We start from the raw sequence: 20,634 nt of genomic DNA, 5'->3' as shown, positions 1-20,634 counted from the left end.
CCCTGTGGTCATGATCAGAATTGGATAATAATGCTTAAATAAATAAAATTATTTAAGAAAATACCTGATATAAAAATGTGAATGGTTAAGGTCAAACATGAAGAAAACCACTTTTTTTTTTTTTTTTTTGCAGTTTCTATACTGATAGTCAGACATGATAACATTTAAAGATGACTACAGATATGTTAGTATGATCATGTATTTTTTCAGATAGTACAAATCTTGTGTGATCTACAAATTCTTACACTTATACATGTCAGTTGCACCTTCAGATTGTTGAAATTTGTATTTTACAGACATTTCATCAGTAAAAAAGCTTAGTGTCTAGACAGAAATAAGATTACCAGAAAGTTTGAAGATGACTAGTGGATTTTTTGGCACTCAATCAGGTGAACAGCTTAAGCAAATATAATAATTTTACTAATTGTTTTGAAGGGTCTTACATTATCTTCATATTACCTTTAAAATGCACCAGTGTAACAGTAAGCTGTGAATTGAACAGGTTTTGTTGAAATTAGGTATGGGTTAAAGAAAATATACCTCCTAATAGTTACTGTGAAATGTTACAATTAATCCCTGTTGGTTAGATGAAGCTATAGAATGTAAGTTTAAAACATTGAAATTTTAAGTAGTATAAGCATTTCCTAACTAAACCCTGGGTTATGAGAGCACCTTTTTCAATCTTTTGCAGCTATTTGCATTTAGATATCCTATAAATAAATTATTAAATACATTATTTAGAAAGTTCTGGCCTGCTATGTGATTTCTGCCATGGGTACAAAATGAGATAGCTTTATGAGTTTGAAATACACCCTAAAGTAGTTAATGATGTAAAGACATTAAAATCTCATCTTACTTTTTATGTTCAACCTAGGCTTCCTTGCTAAACCTTCTTAAAATTAATGAATAACTCTCCTGTGCATTGGGATTTGGGTATCACTGTTTTATGTATTTTCTGTAATAATTAATGCTGTGACATCTGACAGCAGGGCCAAATTGCATTGTTACTGTTAATTAACCTTGGATTTTAGAAAAGAAACAAGGAAAAAAACCGCTAAGACTTGGAAATACAATTTCAAAGTACTTTTATAAGTGCATTTGTTTTAAGTGTGAAATATGTCTATAAATTTCATATTCTATAGGAATGTTTCTTGGACATAGCAATATCTCTTTTTCTTTCTATTATTTAAATTGAAGCTGGGCATGTAATTTATCAAATAGGAAAACAAACTATTTAACTAATTTTCTTCTACAAATCTATTTTTGCTTAGAGGTTGAACTGAGCCATGAGAAACTCTATAAATTCATTGTATTCTAATGCTTGTGCTTTAGAAAACCATAGTATTTTCAGCAACTCTAGTAGATGTTACACGATTAAATAAAAGATGTTTCTCAGTGCAAATCATCTGACCCTATACTGGGTCAACGTTGGCTGAGGAATTCATCAGGAACTGCAGAAAGAAGCTAGATGAGAGCCTCAATGATTTTTCCAAAGATCCGTGAGAATTCCTAACAGAGAGGAAGCTATGACAGAAATAGAGGTGAATTTTTGGCTGTGTAACCAGTGAATGTTTTAACTTTGTAAGTCATTAGTGATGTAAACTTGTGGGAAGGAGGTACATGCATGTGATGGGTAGGGAGCATGCTCTCCTCGTTGAAGCTTTGTCAGAACAGCCAACAGGCTTTGAGCAGTGCAAGAGCAAAGGGCTGGGCAGCCATGCAGAAAGCACAATTAGTATGGATGAGAAATTGAAGAGGTGACTGCTAGCAACTCAGATGTCTCACAAAATAAAAAGAAAAATTGCCATTTGTTGAGAGAAATTTAGTCTACTTTTAGCATTACCTAAATTTACATAAGTTTGTGTAACTGGAACAATCCATTCTGAGGTTGTCACCTCCTTCACGTGTGACAAGTTCCTATGTATTATATGTCAATGAAGAGAAAAATACCTAAGTTTAGATTAAGAATTAGAATGTTGGGACCATAAATGCCTATGGAAGTATTAAAGTCCAGAGAGATTAGATGGATAGGCCCATTTGTACATGAATGTTTTACAACAGTGTCACTCTTTAGAAAAAAGTCAGAAATATTGGAGTGTCTTCTAGTCTTTCAAAGTAATAATGTAACCATAGCAGTAAGGATCAACATGTTGAGAGGGTTTCAAGACTATGAATATACATTTCCATGGAGAGGACATTTGCATTTTTTTCATGAAGCAAATTCCACCTTCATTAAGTAATGTCTTGATAGAAGTTTTCCAGAAAATACCAGAAGAAATTAAATGACAATACTCATTTTCAATTCTGTGATGGAATGTGATTTTCCCAAGTAAAAGTGTGTACCACATTGAATTGCTGCACCTCGTGTAAGCCTGCCTGCCCTCAGAGGGTTGGAGACTTGCCAGGCTGGTGGGATACAGGGAAATGCTGGGGCAGGAACAGCAATCTCTTGTGTCTGCACCCCGTGGTGGCAGCGTAGACACACTCTGGGGAGCCTGCAAAGAGGCAGTACAAGTCCTCCCTGCCATGGGGCTGTGTCTGCAGCTCTTGTAGATTGTTACTTCCTGGTGCAGATCTGTCACCTGTGTCCAGGCTGTTCCGTCAGCCCAGGTGCACAGCTTATGTGGGTGAGGAGGTGTCCACCTATTCTGAGGCTTCCCCACAGTGAAGAGAGTAGAACAACCCAAAGATAGGTGCAGTGTTCCTTTCATGCACCTTCTTTTTTAAAGGCTTGTTTGAAAGGTGGAAATCAGTCTGCACTGGATCACATGGAGCATAAATGATTCAGCACAAAACAGTTAATACAAATTTTATTTCCATATCTTCCATCAAAACCCATCAATTTATCACTAGTAAGGTATGACAGAAGGAATGAAATTAAAAAATCTATTGTAAAAGCATTAAATCAAACTATGATTATTTTAGCTGATGTTTTAAAATTAGTTCCTTAAGTACCCAGGCATTTTTGTATGTACTGAAAGGTACCCAGTATATTTATGAATAAGTGCAATTTCTGGGTGTAAGACACGTTTTAAATTCACTAAGCCTATGTCACCTTAGGGTACATTTAAACATAGATTTTTTAATTGCTGGAAAATTATATGAGAAATTAAAATTCTATTAATCATCGTTATTGCGCAGGTTTCTATTGGAATCAACAATCGGAATTATATTTTTATAAATACAGAAAACGTAAATAACCTCCTTGGATTTTCCTTCTAATTCCATCTCAGTTAACAGGCCTTTATTTAAAAATCCTATTAAACAAAGGGAGTTTATCTGTATAATCCTGTGATTTTCTGAGAGAAAACTTCCTGGTAATTTCTTAAACCAGATCAGGAGCATATTGATCCTTCTGCAAAAGCCTTTATCTTACTTTTTCCTGATTGCTTATTTTTAAAGGGAAAAAACTTATCTGAGATACCATGATCCAACTTAGTTTTTGTAGTGCCATTATTAGCTGCAATAAAAATAAAATTATTTGTAATTGCTTCTATACATAGATTTATAAATTAATTTCTATCTCAATAGCAGAAGACTTGTTTTTCAATTAAAGCTTCTAAAGCACAATATGGATTTTAGCTACTTCTGATGCATCCTTATCAGTTAGTACAGCGTTCAGCTAACTCTTAAACAATTTGCAGTTTTTGAACTTTCTTATTTATGGGAGCTATTTTTGGGGTAAAGGAAGGAGAATAATACATGGAAAGAATTATTCACCTCTAATCTCTGCTGTAGAAAATCCTTGCATACCATGTAATCCCCTTTTCTAACTAGTGTATAATTTGACTTCAGCCCACGGCAAAATAACAGGTTCACTGTTTTGGTTGCTCTCTGTAGCTCTACAGTGACATTTCTTTTGAAATTAGTAACATGAGAAATATAGTTAATACGCTACTGGTCTCAGAGTCGAAGTCATCAAAAAGAAAAAGAGAAGTGGCAGTTTTAGTTTTCCAATATTTTCACCACCTGAGGTGGCATTGTTTCAAGTAATGCAAGCCAGCAGGGCCAAAGGGTTTGTTTTTATCCATCTTCTTAATTATAACTCTAAGGAAAGACAGTGGATTTTGACTCGTAGTGAGAGTAAACATGAACTGTGTATTTGTATGGCCAAAATGAAAAACCAAAATCTGTCATTCCTTTCAGCATTTAGATATTCTATCTGACACAAATCCAATTGTTTTTCATTCACTCATAAATAAAGCATGGGACAGATGTGCTAGGTTTACAAATTGCTGGAGAAGGAGATGGTGTTTATAGGCTGCCTTTCTTTTGCCCTCTGTTGCTAGAGATAAGAGAAATCCAAATTGACTTGCTTCCTCCGCCTGAGGCATTTTAAACTCACAGCTCCCTGTGTCTGAAGCATGCTCTGTGTTTCTGTATGTAGCAGTATGGTTTCAGCTGCTCATGGCTGCTCTGAGACTTTGGTAGAGAAAGGTGCTGCTGCTAAAGAGAGAGTACTGAGATGATCATTGGATTTTGGAAAAGCAATACAAGTATCATGCTGAAAGGACAGAGTATCCATTTTTTCATCTGCTGTATCCTATGCCTGAGGGATAGGGTGAATTTCTCTTTTGCAGCCTCCACAAACACACCCTCTTCAGTATGTCCAGCAGTTATGTAAGCACTTCCAAGGGCATCACCCCTAAAGCCTCCCCATTAGCCACAGTTTCCCATTAGATCTCCTTCAGACCCTGAGCTGCTGCTTCCAAATGTGATCACCAGCTAGGTCATGCTTTGTGCCAGCTCTTCTTCTTTCTCAACAGCCAGTGAAAACCTCAGCAAATTCTGTCTTCCTTCTCAGGTCCTACACCAGAAGCTGACTTCTCACAAGCTACAGAGGAGGTGAAGTGTTCTGTCTCTTTAACTTCTCTCCCCCCAGTCCTTTGAGTAAAGCCACATTCTCTTGTGGATGAGTGGAGTTACCTGACACTCATTGCAGCAACAAAGGCAGCTGAGCCAACCATTCTCTCCTGGAGTAAGTTTAGACATTCCTTAAAATAGCCTAAAATTTGGTTCTCAAAGTAAAATAATTTTGGTTGTCCTGAGACTTTTAATAGAAAATTTCAGAAGGATGTAGCTAGCAATTTACTGTTCAGCACACATTCTATGTTGGTGGGAGGAGTGGTAAGGCTTCACTCAAAATGGAGTCTGGTGGTGTTGTGGAAAAAGACTTTTCAGAAATGAGCTGTCAGCTTGTCATTTGTACATTATAATTTTTGCAGGTTTTACGGTACATGAAAATTTGTTACATCATCACTGAGCTTTCAGCTGATTGCTGACTTACAGTTGAGGTTAGTGTAGTGATTTATATGTTCACATGCTAAGAATTTCCTATATTTCTTCCTGTTCTTCTGTTTCCGTGTTTTCTTTTTGGAGAATTACTATGGCACAGATAAAACAGTTTACAGAAGTAAATTTAGCATCTTTACTTTCAGTGATGCCTTATAAATTGATGCCTTTTTATTATATAGGGAATGTATTTTGAAAATGCAGTATTTCTTTGCAGGCAGTAACTATGTTGTTCCAATTATTGATACAGGTGATTCAGGTTATTATCCAGGACATGTTTGTGGCTACAAAATACAAGAATTGGACATAAAAGCAGCTGTTCCAGTTTTCATCTCTAAAAAATTATTGTATTGCCCTTACTTAGATGTTCTTTCAGACATTAAGAGTTAAGAGGCTCTTAGATAACTTTAAAGGGAAATGATAGCGAGAAATAATATATTTTTCAATATTAATCATGAAGAAAGTTTCATCAGGCCAAAGCTACACCTTCTCTCCTTGAATTTGCAGGGGAAACATGAAGCCATTTTATTTTTCATTACTATTCTAACTAGCTAAGAATTTCCAGTAAATACTTCCCCTCTCCATTGTGCTGTCCAAAACGCAATTATTTGCACACTTCCATGCATACACAACGTGCACACGTGGACACACAAAAACTAACAAAAAAACCAAAAAACCAAAACCCACCACGAAAACAAAACAGAGTGCATTGTGACTGGAACAGGGGGAATTATCCAAATGATAGATTCAGGAGTCTTTCCTTCCCCTTTTGCTCCTGTCACATGGTCTGTAACACCTATAACAATGTTATGTCACACCTACATAATCAAGTTCTGGAAGCTCATTTCTAGGATTGCTCAAAATAAATTAAAAGGCATAATTCTGAGTGCCTAAGAAGAATGTAAATACTGATGTTTCTGATAAACTGCTATTTCATCCTTTTTAAAGTCAGTTTCATATGTTTTGTTCTGTTTGAGTGGTGGGTAAGAAAGCTAATAAGTAGATTTTAAGAGAGGCTGCAGAGGGCCATCTCTTTTTTTATATACAGGTATTTGCAAGAGCTGTTGAACCAAAAGTTGACCCCTGAAAAGGAAATTTTGTATTGAATCATTGTAGATTTGCAAAAGTTATAAATTCCTGTATTTATTTTTATAATCCTGTAAGCACGTACATTCTAGTAGAGTAATCAAAAAGTAGAGCTCTTTCCAAGGTTAACGTTCCTGGAAAATACATAGTGTTTTCCATAAGGAGACTTCCAAATATCTTCAATGTAAATGTCGTGCCAGGTTGATCTCTTTCATGCATATTTGCTGCTGAAAGTACAATGCATATTACCAAATAATACCCTGATATTATTTTCACCTTCCAAACTAAAAATATATTCAGTCTCCTTTGTGGTTTATATTCCATTTCTTCCTTATACCATGATTTCCTTGGGAGCTCAAGAAAGTAACTGGTTAAGTCTTGGTAAATGAATGCATAGAAGCCTTAGTATTTTTATTTCACAGTGCAGAAAGGCTCAAGAATTGATGCAACCCTTACTATTCTGCCTGCTGGAAAAGGACTGTGAATGGGTGGGTGGGAAGTCTTCCAACAGGCTGTTAAAGCATGTAATAAACTCTCTTCGTTGGCCTCAGGACCTCTACTGGATTTAGAGATTTCTGCCCAGGATTCAGTTGTGAGCTACTCAGTAATTTCTAGTAGCTAAAACTTCCTAGAAACAAAGACAGAACATCCCAGTGTCCAGCAACCTCACAGAAACTCATTTTACAGAAAAGAATTGAATTTGAGTATTTTGACTAACCAGAATAATAATGAATAGTAATAATAATGAATCATTGTGTGCCTTTAGTCACATTGGCATGTTTAGGGAGAACAGGGTAATGTAATTTCAGTAATCTCCATATATCTACTGTCAGTGAAATGAATACTTTTTTCTTGTGTGGCAAAATATTTGTGCCAAATCATAAAGGAAAAAAATAAATCCTGTAAAGCACATGGTAATGAACAGTGAGTGGTTAGCTAGAATCACAAATTATTTCATCCCTCAACAGGTAAATTGCAGAAAAAATGCATCAGAGAATTTATGGATTTTTTTCTGATGTCTTTTAAGTCCTTTTGGCTTGCAAAGTAGGCTTAATCCTACAAGGCTGATGGATTGCTTGAGTAATTTGAAATAGATGAAAGATCTGTAAATGTCAAAAAAAAAAAGCAGAAATATTGATAGTTACATTGTGTCCTACATGTCTCTTTTCACCCATATAGTTTTTTTTTTTTGAAAAATAAGGAGGTGGAGGGCTGCCAGCTCACTTATCATCTATCCTTCCTAGCTTCAGGCTGAATAAGAAAAGGTTACACCTGTCAACTGGAAGATGTACTCTGGGGAGAATGATTTTCAAACCCTTTACAGGTCACTTTAAGACATGTAATTATGCAAAAACCTCTAAACTCTAAATATTGAAACATAAAAATTTTTAAATAATAGCAGAGGCAAGTCTTTTAAAGCATTTTACTATTCTGTGTGAACTTCCAGTTGTAATGATTTTAATGTCCCTTTCCCTGACTGATAAAAGGTTTTTTCCTTTGTCAAGTAGATTATGCTGTACACCAAAGTAATTTATTTTTATTCATTGAGTGTAGGTTCACAGGCATTTTTATTATCATACTGTTTTCTGTTGTATAATCAGCTCCAAACTGACTGTTTGAAAAGTATGCCACAGGATATCTGAATTTTTACAGAAAAATTATCGACTTACACAGGGTACAGGGTGCTGGTATATTTTCTTACATATCAGACCTTCCATGCTTTTACTTTCTGCCGTGAACTGGAAGGCAGAGATGGCAAGGTCCTCAGATTTATTAAAGAGGTATTAGGTGCAGCACTGATACGGAACTTCCCAGCACTAGATACTGGATGTGACATACTTTGGCAGTAATTCCAAACGCAAACCTCCTTCATCTTTGATATTTTTTGTTTTAATATTTGCTTATTCTGATATTGCCCACGTAGACAAACTTTGTAACTGACTTCCCAAGTGTTTCAGTAGCTATATTTCACTAATCATTAAAAATAAAATGTTGCATCTCTTTTTTTACTAATCTTTGTTCTACCTCTAGTTGACACAGATGTGCATTCAAACTAATTAAGGAAATTTGCTTTGACTCAGCATGAAAAGGCAGGCAAAAATAAAAGCATATGAAAATAGTATCCAATATTACGTAATTCTTTTATTAAAAGAAATGCAGTAAGAATGAATGGGTGGGTTCCCTGGACCATGGGAGATTCCCTTGGAGGATCTCAGATACACAGCCTTAATTTGGGAAAACATCAGCAGGCCTCAGGTTTAGTTAGATGTTCATCTGCATCCCTCCATACTCAGGGAAGGATGCTGAAGAAACAAGTTGTTCACCACTGGCATTGCAGGGTTTATTTGTTTCACAAGTGTAGCCAAACCCCAACAAGCATCAAAATTCTTTTTGAGTGTTTAGGCTTGTAGGTTGAATATTTCAGATTATTCACTTCTGAAAATAAACAGAAATCTGTAGAGCCTGAAAAGGACAGAGTGAAATAAAATGCTAGCTTGTAGCATGTTGATTAAAATTACTGCTTGGATCTCAAAAAAAATCTGCAACCAAACCAGAAATGCAGCCAAATTTTCTTTTACAGAGTGACGTGCCTCATATGCAAGACTGGCTTTATGGTTTGATTGTTGTCTACTGAGCACATGGTATAAATTATTTCATAACCCCTTATGAAGCAATGCTCAAGTACTTTTCTTTTTAAATTAAGTTATAGCTAAACAGTTGATATCTCCTGTTGAAGAACCACCCCAGACATTAAAGTATTTGTCAGTTCACAGTAATTTCCATGTTATGATTAGGATGTATCTCCTAGGGATGGAACTAAGCTGAAGTTTGAGTACTTCTGCATAGAGACACCCACCCAATGTAATTCTCACATAGGTTGCTGCTCTTGCCACAACTGTAGTGGTCACTTCAGCTTATGGATGTGACCTTGCAAACTACAGTCTAACTGGCTGCAGTCTTTGGGTATTGTCCAAGATTTGTCCAGCATCTAGCCCAAAGGAGTAGAAGAAAAAGTGAATTAATATGTCTGTATGTACATTATATGTATACACATACATAAGACACATGAATAATGCATAAATGTACATATAAATGCTTATATTTACATATTGACATATATATTCTATTGCAACAATTGATAAGCAAGCATTTATGTATAATTAGACTTGCTTTTTAAGCAAATCTACATCAGAAGCCTGTCTGCCAATAAATATTGGGACAAGCTATAGCTTCTTAATTTGAAATGAAATGCATAGCTCAAATATTATACTCTAGTACCAAGAAAAAGCTGTTTTCATCTTCTTGATAATTTCTTGCTTGTTTATGGTAGTTAAGTACAAGATGATTTTTTGAGAAAATAATTTTCTGGGATCTGGTAAGCGTGTATCTGAGAGACAAAATGAATCAAAACCACCCTCACAGAAGCATTTGTGAGTACTTTTCTCATGAAAGATGTATCATAACATATCCAAAAAGTCATAAGAAAATAAATAAGCTTCCCAGGACTGTGTTCACACTTGGTATAACCAATTCTATCTTAAAATATACATTATGATACCACCAAAACAGTTTTCTAACACCTAACGAACCAAAAAGGCAAATGAAAATAAACTCATGCAATGAAAAATCACCCAATGAAAATGTTTCTAAAATTTGAAATAGTAAACAGAAATGTACTGTCACTGCCAAAAGTATGTCTGAGGAATTCTAAAAATCTAATTTATACTTTCTGTTCATCCTGTACATACTACTCTACTTAAAATTTATGTGTTCTTTTAAAAGGTGACATGCTTCTGACCAGTGAACAAGACTGCCAGGTTTTCCCAGGATACATCATTAGGTCTTTTTCCAGTGCCTTTCTTTTCCCTATTAGCATTTTTTTGGTTGGAGTTCTGTCATATTTTACATTCATCCTAGCAACCCGTAGTGTAAGTTACTGACTCCTGTGATGTCAAGATACCTGGTACCTCTCACCTTGTAACTTCGGCTGCTTAGATATCAGCTATATTGGAAACTAGTGGAATCCACAAAAAATACCTCAAAAACAAAACAAAACAAAAACCACCAAAAAACCAAAGAAAAGGCTTGATTGCATGTTGTAAGTCCTACAATATTACTTCTCACAAATCTAAACTGTTTGATACTTGACTGGGACAAGCACTGCATATATGTGGCCAGTAGTAACAAGCAGTAACAAGCAGGAGATTTTATGAGTTTCATATATTGATAAGCACATTGCCTCTGACATTGATTGAGTGCTTCTCACTATAAAAAATTACAGTAGCTCTCGGAGTTAATATTTTGGTAGTCTTCATTTTGTTGTGCAAGCAGACAAAGATAGTAAATATCTATGAATACACTACTTAAACAGTTGGAGTTCAGTTGGGTAACTGTATTTAGTAAATACTCTCATCATATACATTCTGACACAATGTATGGTTTTCTATTCAGGATTATATTTATAGAACTTTGAATAGGGAAAGCTCTGGAGATAGCAAAACTGGCATGACAAAGAACTTTATAATCTCATTAAGGAAGTGTTGCTAGGAGTGGCTAGTGAGATCACAAGAATACCATTGTAGAAGTTATTACACACTGTCAATGCATAAATTAATGTAGTGTGTAAAGAAGAAAAGGGAAATGTGTACATTTCATTTGTAATGTGTAAATATTTTCACTTTTCATGCCATTTTCAATCTCTTCCTAAGCTTGGAAAGATAACCTTCCAATAAGCAACTGGGATTTCTTATTTGCTCATTGACAAATAAATTATTTATAGATTAAAACAGCAGGATGGGAAATCACACATAAATATGTTTTCTGAAGCTTCTGGTGAAAAAAGTAGGAATAATTACAAAAAAAGTTTGGTGGTGGTTTGTTAGCATCCTTTGTTGTTTAGATTTAGGAGGTTTAGTTTTTACAGAAAAAGATGTCTCAACAGGTATCCTGATGAGGATTTCTTAGACAGTAGAAACTAGCAAAAATTTCCAAAATTTTAGGGAAGTGTTCCCTTTGCTTTTAGTAATTTTTCAAATGAGGGATTTAGCATAGTAATTAATCCTACCTAAACGAGTAAAAAGCTTAAGATAAAATAAATAAAATAGTCTATGTCTGAATCTAAATATTTCTGTATCTTTCAGGAATAAGTAAGTAATTTATACAACAGACAACTGTGCTGGTTTTGCATTGGAGCCACCCACAAAAGTGATTTTTTCTGAGAAGAGCTACTGAGAGCTTTCTCTGTGCCTAGCAAAACCAATTGCTGGCTAGCTTTTTAACATAGGTTTTGAATTGGCTATGTTAATAACCAATTAAAAACTAGATCCACCTCTGTGAGATTTGCATTTTAAAATTAACAAACCCCAGGAATGGTCTCTTTTCCTCCAGGCCTGGAAACAGCTAATGACACTGGCTTGGCCTCCCCAGTGTTGGCAGGGTCGGGCTGGGTGGGCTCTGCCACAGGGCTGTGAGAGACAACTGCTCACTTTGAAAATATAAAAAGGTTTTTCAAACCTTAACAAAAATACAACAAAAGAACGGCATAAGGAAAAAGCTGCAGCACTGGGAACTGCCCCATGTGCATACCACGTGGCTGGTTCATGTCCTAGATGGATGCTCTTCAAGATGGATGCTCAGTCTTTTATACCCCTGGTGGTTGCATCAGCCAGCCCTGGCCCCTCCCAAAGTCTGTCAGTCAGCTCTTCTTTGCCATTTATCAGCAGAAACTCCTTTCTTGTAACTTGATCGTAGGTCAGGTGTTGCCATGTTGCACCCCCTCAGCAACAAGCTTGTCCATCCCCAACTGTCCCATGCAAGGGACACACATGCACGCCTTATTTTTACCTGCCCTAGACCACCCTGGCTGTCTGATGGTAACAATACAGGGGAGAAAAGGGAACTATGGGGAGAACATAGTACATCTAAACTACAATAACATAACTATACATCACTAAAGCATTTCTTAATATTCCCACAATAGTTAAAAAATAACAATAGTTATCTTTTAATTGTGAGAGCCAATCATCTCATTATCCATCTATAACAGGGCTGAGCCCTTTCCATGGAGCCCAGTGGGCCCTGTCCTGGCCAGGCTGGGCCCCAGCAGCTGCCAGGCAGAGAGAGGGGAGGCTGTGGGCCCTGGCTGAGGCAGGGCTGGGCCATGGCTGGTAACATCGTGTCACCAGGTCCCCTTTCCCAGCGAGATCCTGCGGCTGAGGCCAGAGGCAGCCCTGCAGCCTGCACAGAGAGCAGCCCTGTGGCTGGAATTGAACGCAGCAAAAACCAAAGCCAGCCACAGACTTTGATCATGGTCTTTGACTGACCCTGACACAGCCCCCGCCCCCGGTGCAGGCTGAAATACATCACTGTAAGTGCTCCGGCCCAGCCCGGCAGGGATCACACGATGACCTGCAGACCTGGGCGAGATTTAACTCTTTCACTGCACAGATAGATGAAACTTGCAAAGCATTGACCCTTTCTTGAGTGAAAGAAAGGAAAGATAGTAAAGACACGTAGAAGGCCACATTAGACACTGAAGTCAGTAAAGAAGAAGTCAAATTTCAGATGGGAAGGAGAATGAGGAGATGCCTTTAGTTTTGAGCTGAAAACCTTTTGTAAAGCTATGGAGAAGAATATAATTAATACATCAGACTCATTTTCCCTGTAACTCATTGAAAAGTATGGGGGATGAAGTGTTCAAATTATAGCAAAGGCATCTATGCTAAAACAAGCAGATATTGAAATAGCTGTGATCCCATGAGAAGTTTGAACCAAGAGAGAGAGAAGAGTTTGAACTGAGAGAAAGAAGACTCTTTGCCCCCAGGGAAAGAAGAAGACCACTGTTCCCAGAGATGAAGATGATCTTAGAGATAGATAAAGTGAATCTTTGCTCTTGAACAGCTCATCCTTAAAATAGTACACCATAAGCTGACATGTCCCATAAATGGGCCCCCCAGCTGTGGGAAGGTTGTGAAAAGATGGGAGGGACTTCACAATTGCAGATTACTGGGCAGCTGCTATTCGTGGAGTTTAAAAGCCACGAACCAACTGTTTTCTTGTGGAGAAGTCTCCATGAAATGACAAGAGGGACTTGTCTCCCTTAGTGAATTGAAGAAAGATGTTCTAGAGTTGATAAAATGACTGAATTGTTTCTGTACATTGGTAGTGGGAAAGAAAATAGGGAGAGGAGAAGTTTTCTGACGGTTTTATTCTGATTCTTACTATTCTTTTAGTTCTGCTAATAAACTTTTCTTTATACCCTTTTAAAGTTTTGAGCCTGCTTTTCCTTCCTCCTAATCCTATGTCACAGCAGGAAATTAGTAAGTATATTCTAGTGGGTGCACTGGCTAAATGCCAGTGACTAGATACACCAATTCATTGGTGTAGATACAATACACCAATTCATTGGTGACTAGACCCACCAATGAATTGGTGTGTTGGGCAGGAAATCTCAAATGGGCCAACCAAAACCACTACAACAACTTAACAGATGCCATTAGTATTTAAACAATACCTAGAAGATATCTGAACTCTGTTTAGGAAGATTTATTACTATATGATTTTTTGTGATTTTTTTTCAAAACGTAAGGACTTTTGTTGTACTCCTAAATATGTGAGTAGAACTAATAATGGGGCATGTGCTCTGACTTGCAGTGTACTTAAGACAGGTAATAACATATGTCCAAATTATCCTGTCTGGGCTAAATTAGCGCAAATAACAAAGCTTTTTTTTTCGGCTGGTCTTTCAGGTGCTTCTACCAGACTTAAAATGATCCAGAAATTACATGGCTTAGTAAGAATCAAATAAATCTCCCTTTCTCAATTGAACGTGAAGTACATTTCATAGTTGTTTTCTCCTTTTTTCTTGATAAAGGGCACGAGGCCCAGTATAGAAACCATCACTAAAAGTATTCCTTTCTGTGATTATTGACATCCTCACTGCACATACCACTTCAAAGTTGGTGATGTCTTCTCTATAATTTTCTTGATGTCTTCCAATCATGTCACTGGATTTATTGGTCTTTATTTAAAGACTTTATTTAAAGACCAATAAATGCAGTGGTTTCTCTGCATCTGAGAATGGGGCAGCCGTTTCATGGGTCTGAGGCTGAAAGGAGGCTTCCCTTAGTAGCCTTGTCCCTTAACATTTTCCATCCACAGGATTCTGCATAGCAATTTGTCTGGAGTCAATATGGTCATGGCCATGATGAGGAGGAGGATTCCTTGTAGATGGGACTAGACTCTCTCTCAGTTTTTTAAGACTCTAACAAACAGAACAAAGCCGAAGGACGTAGATGGTTTTCAGGTAATACATGCAGCAAAGTAAAATTTATTTTTTAGTACAGAAGAGTGGTTATCTGGTTTCGAAATGGGGAGAAGAGCAACATTGGTTTCTTTGATTCTCTAGCTTTTGGGACTTAATAATGATGCTGTAGAAGGAAGAGAATGACACGGTGATGCTGCCCAAGTACTGAAAAGGAGAAGGGACGTGAGTGAACGAAATGGTTTCCTGTAAATTGTCTGAGCCCTAGCTCTCTAATAATGACTTTAATAGGGTCAGAGTTTTATTATGAGTTTATTGATAAGGCATGCTGTAACAAAATTATTTTGTTATGATGAATTAAATATACATATCTGAATGTACAGCCTTGCTATCAAAAACAGTACAGATTATAGGATTAAAAGCTAGACAGTTCAGGATAGGAGCCTGTAATTGGTAGGCAGGTGGGTTTTTTTCAGTGAGTGGCCTTTTTGCTCTTGCTGCTCACTTCTTCATGTGTACAATAATGGTTTGCAAATATAGATTTTTGGGGGAGGTAGCAAGAGGAACAGCTGGTTTTTTGATGCAGGCATTGGTACCTAATGAATTTTCTGCTGAGTAAGTTTAACCATAATTTTTAGTTTAAACATGTTCTTTATTAATATGGAAAGGTGCAAAATATTTTCATAGTTTTTCCTTTTAGCACAGTTAGTATAAAGAAAAAAAGGCAGTCTTTTCTTCCTTGGTAGAATGTTGATGAAATGAGGGTGAATGTCACATGGTTGTATGGAATGAATTGAATTGTGTGGGTTGACAACTCTATGACAGAAATGATGGAGAAATTCAAGTATACTTGGTAAACCACTTCCTGGTTTTGTAAGCATCATCCTGGGTTTGGTTGGGATAGAGTTAATTTTCTTCTTAGTAGTGTTTTGGATTTAGAATAAGAATAATGATGATTAACACACTGGTGTTTCTGTTGTTGCTAGGTAGTGTGTACCCTAAATCAGCTTCCTCTGCTTTGCCAGTGAGGAAGCGCGTAAGAAACCATGAGGGAGCAAAATCAGGAGAAGCGGCCCAAACTGGCTAAAGGCACATTCCATACCATAAACTCATGTCCAATAAACTGGGGGAGTTGGGTGGGAGCTGATCATACAGTTTGAGGACAGGCTGGACATCAGTCAGCAGCTGGTGAGCTATATTGAATTGTCTATCCCTTTTCTTTCTTGAGGTTTATTTATCTCTTTTTTTTTTAAGTGTCACTTTTGTTACAGTTGGTTTTGTTATCATTATTATTACAATATTTTAATTTTATTTGGGCTTATCAATTTTTTCCTCAGTTCTCCCCAGCCCACTGTGTGGTAGGGAGTGATTGAGCAACGACATATTTCTTAATTACGGACTGGGATTAAACTATAACAGCATCATATTGTCTATTTTTATGAATTAGTACTCAGAGGAAAAGATCATATTGCTCTTTGTGTCTACTGTGCTTAGCATTATATTTTACTGTATTCAGAATTGAAGTTGTTTTCTGACAACAAATACTATTTGCATTATCTCTTTGTGAGTATTATTGTCATTATTTTAAATGTATGTTAGTTGTACCATATTAGTCTTGTTCCTGAGAATTAAGCTGCATTTAAGGATAATATTGTCTTTTTTGGTGATTCTAATGAGATAATAACATACAGGAATCATTAGCCCAAATGTAATTGAAGCCTGAAACTGTGACAGCTGAGAAAGTGTTGTATGTTTTTAGTGATATGAAGGCTGACTTCAGTTTAAAAGTAAGCTGCTAACAGATGTTTAGAAGACTCTTCTTTTTCATTAACAATGTGAGTCAAACCCTGAATACTTGACTAGGAAAACAACTTCCTGCTAAGCTAGTGGTATCTCAAATCTACCATGTTTGCTAGGCTAATGGGCCACTGTAACAATTCTGAGTGTTAAATAAATTTCACTAAATATTTTATCTTTTCATTTAGTGCTGGGGGAAAAACCAAAAAGAATTTACATTACACTAAATTCAGATTCCTTCTTTTTTTTGTCTGACAGTAAAATTCTGTCCTACCTCATGAAAATCTTTATCAATTTAAGTGGTTCAAGTAAGAAATATGAGGAAATGTGAATGAGGGAGCTAGATTCACAAAGCTAATGGCAAAGAAGTGATCTTCCTCCTCACTGAAGTTTGTACCTTCAGGTGTAAGTCACCAAAAGTGCATGAGGAAGTTGTTATTCTTTTTCTCAGGAGGTGTGAATTTAACCTAAATTAGTGTCCTAGCTACCAACAAGTAAGTATTTCTAAGGTGTCTTTTTTGGATACTGCTGCTTTATCTACCCTAATAAATAAAGCTAGGAAAACTCAGTAAGTCAGTGAACCTCAGCATTAGATTGCAGCATTATTAGTGTTTTATAAAAATTAAAACAGTTTCACAAAAATTAATATAAAAGACCCAAATCACAATTATATATAATATTTTAGTGACTAGAAAATTTACTTGTCAGATGGGGAGCTTCTGCTGAGTTAATTTTCTATTTAATTTATGAAGAAGTATTAGAGTCCAGATTTCACAAGGGATGTAAATAATGTGATTTCAAAGACACCATTAAAGTCAAATCTATTTACCCCAGAAAAAAAAGGCTTATATATATAATAAAGTGCAACTATAAAAGATCATTTCAAAATACCATTATTTTTTGAACTCCTGCTTACATGAAAACTGAAATGATAATTAAAAATTATATTTTGTTTATTAACTTGTCTTCTTAAAGTTAGATTTTTTTATAACTTTGCCCTTCTTTTCTTTTTAACAGCACCTTCAGGCTTGAAGGAATATCTATATTGGAGGCACATCAATTAATTTGCATATCAGATTCATCATTGTGACTTCTTGCAGGCCAGATTTGAGAAGTAACCAGGAAACCTGACTCTTAGTGGAGAATGGAAGAACCCTTGAAGTCAGAGCACAACTGAGCACTAGTGTAATCTGCATTGAATCATCTTTCTCAGATCTGACAGCTACAAGCTGAGTCCTGGCAACAGCCACAGCCTTAAATTCGATTCAGTGGGAAAGAAGGATAAGAGAACTCAATGTTTTGCCCCGTTGCAGAAACTGCTGTCTCCAAGCCTGACACCTGAGTTCTGTGCTGTGCAACCAGAGTACCAAACAAGGAGTTTTTTATGGGTACAGCCAGCATCAACAAATATTTCAATATGTAGCCAAAAGGAAAAAGGAAGCACTTATTAATTTCAGAAAATGGATACATTTATTGTAACAGAGAAATGTTACTGTCTGTGGGGAAGAAGACCTCTGTCGTCCCTTGTATATATTCAAAGCCATACAGGAACAGGGCATAAGTGAAGTTAAGTCACTTAAAAGGATGCTGTCTCCTGTCCTCCACCCAACTTTGAGGAAGTTCCACTCTTAGAGATTGCATCTCGATGCACTTCTGTTATTTGTACTGTCACTTCCATTCAGGGTAATGATGTATGCCACCATTTGCACAGATGGCCCCAGGAGATTTTTGACCACAACAAGCTATACTTTGCCAGGGCTCCAAATGGAATTAAAAAGTTAGAACTGAAGAAAGACATTTATGCTCTCTTTCACTATGGGGATCTCTTCACAGAAAGGATTATGGTCCTTTCTTAGGATGAAATAAATACATGCATATACATACATATATACATATGTATATATATGAAAAAGCAGCAACATGATAAGGTGTATTTAAAAAGGGGATATAAGCTTTTATAATAGCATCCATTTTTTTTATCATATTAGCAGCCGAGAAATTTAATCTATTGAATTATACATCAAAAAATGTTCCTGTTGAACATTGACATTTAGTCCCAGTTACTGCTAAAGAAGTCATTTGTAATATGTACTTGACATAAAATTTTTCTAGCCATTTGTCTATACTTCATGGAGAAATCTAACAGACAAGCAACATTTTCAGTTTATTTTTCTAAATAAATGTGTTGTTTGTATTATTTGCAGTCACTCATTTTGGCTGGTTTTCATTATCTCCAAAAGTGATTTAAAGACAGAACCAAAACACAGGGATTGTTTGTTCTTGTTAAGCTGTAATGATTTGCTGAATGAAAGCTTTAATATAAATACTGTAATTTGTAAAATGATGAAGTATATTTATATAGGCAAATATGTATGGAAAACAAAAGGAGGTATTTTAACTCTTAATTTCAGAACATAGTTTATTTTAATATCCACAGGAAGAAATTAAATATATAATGGGATAGGGTTTTTATTATCAATGAGTTTTACTAAGTGAAAATTTGGATGTTTAAGAATGAAATGAATGTAGTCAAATAATGGTGGTTTCCAAAATTATACAAAGACCTTTTGCCAGCTGTCTCATTTTACTCAAAAACTGATTTAATCATCTGGGGGGTTGGGTTTTTCTGGGGGGTGTGTGTGCTAAGGTTTTTGTTTGGTGTTTTGTTTGTTTTGGCATACTGATAGGACCATGAATTTGATACTATTTGCTCATAATTTGAAAAGCTACAGAATAGAAGATTGTTTCTTAGAACAGTCTACAGTTTGCAGTTAAGAACAGTCATTGTTATCAAACTAATGCAGTGTTTTGTTGTAGAGTTACTGAACATTTTAATGCAAGAGCTGTTTTGAATATTTTTTCCTTTTTTTTCTTATTCCATTAGCCTATGTGAAATTCAAAGAGAAAAGTAATGAATTTGGTTCCCAGTTCACTTAAATAATTTGTCTTAAGTCCATTTATATGTATCTGATTTTTAAAGCTGAATAGCTTTTTTTTCAGTTCATTGCTTTATGAAAGCATTTATATGCTCACTAACAGAAAAAATACCTTTCAACAACAGAAATAATTTTAAAAAAATCTGTGGGTTAACTTTGTGAAGGGCAGATGTCTTAAAAATGTGTTGCTCTGCTCTAATGTGCTAACAAGTGTTATGCGTGTATGTTTGTGTGTGCGTGTGCACGCATGGCACCCTTACCTGCTCATGAATGAAATGCCAGCTCTGCTGAAGTAAGTGCCACAAGTCCTGTTACTGCAAAAGATGCTCATGTTACTGTATTTTTTGGCGAAAGACCTGACCTCTGTCTTTGCTTGTGACTCTGAAGCCATAAACAGCTTTTGAAGTTTGTCAGGAAATCAGAAAATTAAGTAAGTTTATGTTAGGCTCCCTCATTTGGCAAAAATTGGGATAATCTTATGATTTGACTATTTTTATGAAAGTTAGTGGTCAATTTCCTTTGGTGCAATGGATAAATGAAACCTTTGTATTTGTTAAAGAATGATGTCTGTGTTTTGTTCACACACAATTCAGCTTTTGGCTTATAGTGTTCTTACTGTAATGTCATTCCTGTGTCATTAGAATAAGTTATTTGGACACACAACTGGCATGGGCTTGGTTTTCCTCCTTTTTTGGATAATCAGTATTTTAAAATTGGAGAGCTTCTTCTTTGAGACAAGTATTCAGTTGTTTAAGAAGGGAACAACATTATTGAAACAATAAGAAAATTTCAGAATAATAATTTGAACACTTCCATCATTGCCTAATAATAACACTTGAAAAAGCTCTTATTTTTGTGAACAAAATGCATTCATCTGTATTTGAAAATAGCCCAATAAAAATCCAGTGGAATAATTTGTTACTACTTGCAAATACTTTTCTGCTATGCTGAGTTCTAGATCAGATTGTGTGTAAAATTTTTATTGCACAAAACCCACCTAAAACAATGCTCAGTTTTCTTCAGAAAAATACATGAGATATGAAAAATAATGACTTTGTCCCAAGAGTGGTTTTATGTAATTTGTGCAATGCAGAAATGATGAACAGATACCAACATGTAGGCCTAATTTAAGTGACAAATGTAATTGGAAGATAACACTGCAAACCACAGGTCTCATTAATCACATGCTGTTATTTGCACCTCTGCTTAACTGGGACTTCATGCTGGAAAGTAAATTTCAGTGTGTGTGCACACTCATAC

The 20,634-nt window shown here is 36.0% G+C and overlaps 1 protein-coding gene across 5 annotated transcripts in view; it reads left to right on the top strand.

Moving 5' to 3' along the window:
- Window positions 1-20,423, top strand: part of PRR16 (proline rich 16) — a 143,016-nt gene extending 122,593 nt beyond the window's left edge. For all 5 annotated transcript variants that reach the window (XR_010785279.1, XR_010785280.1, XR_010785281.1 and 2 more), the window contains one exon: window positions 17,456-20,423. The gene's annotated coding sequence lies outside the window, so the exon portion shown is untranslated. The remainder of the gene's footprint in view (window positions 1-17,455) is intronic.
- Window positions 20,424-20,634: the final 211 nt, after the last annotated feature.

This window comes from Molothrus aeneus, chromosome Z (assembly GCF_037042795.1).
Source record: "Molothrus aeneus isolate 106 chromosome Z, BPBGC_Maene_1.0, whole genome shotgun sequence".
NCBI classification, from domain to species: Eukaryota; Metazoa; Chordata; class Aves; order Passeriformes; family Icteridae; genus Molothrus; species Molothrus aeneus.
This window is presented reverse-complemented; position numbering and strand designations above follow the sequence as displayed.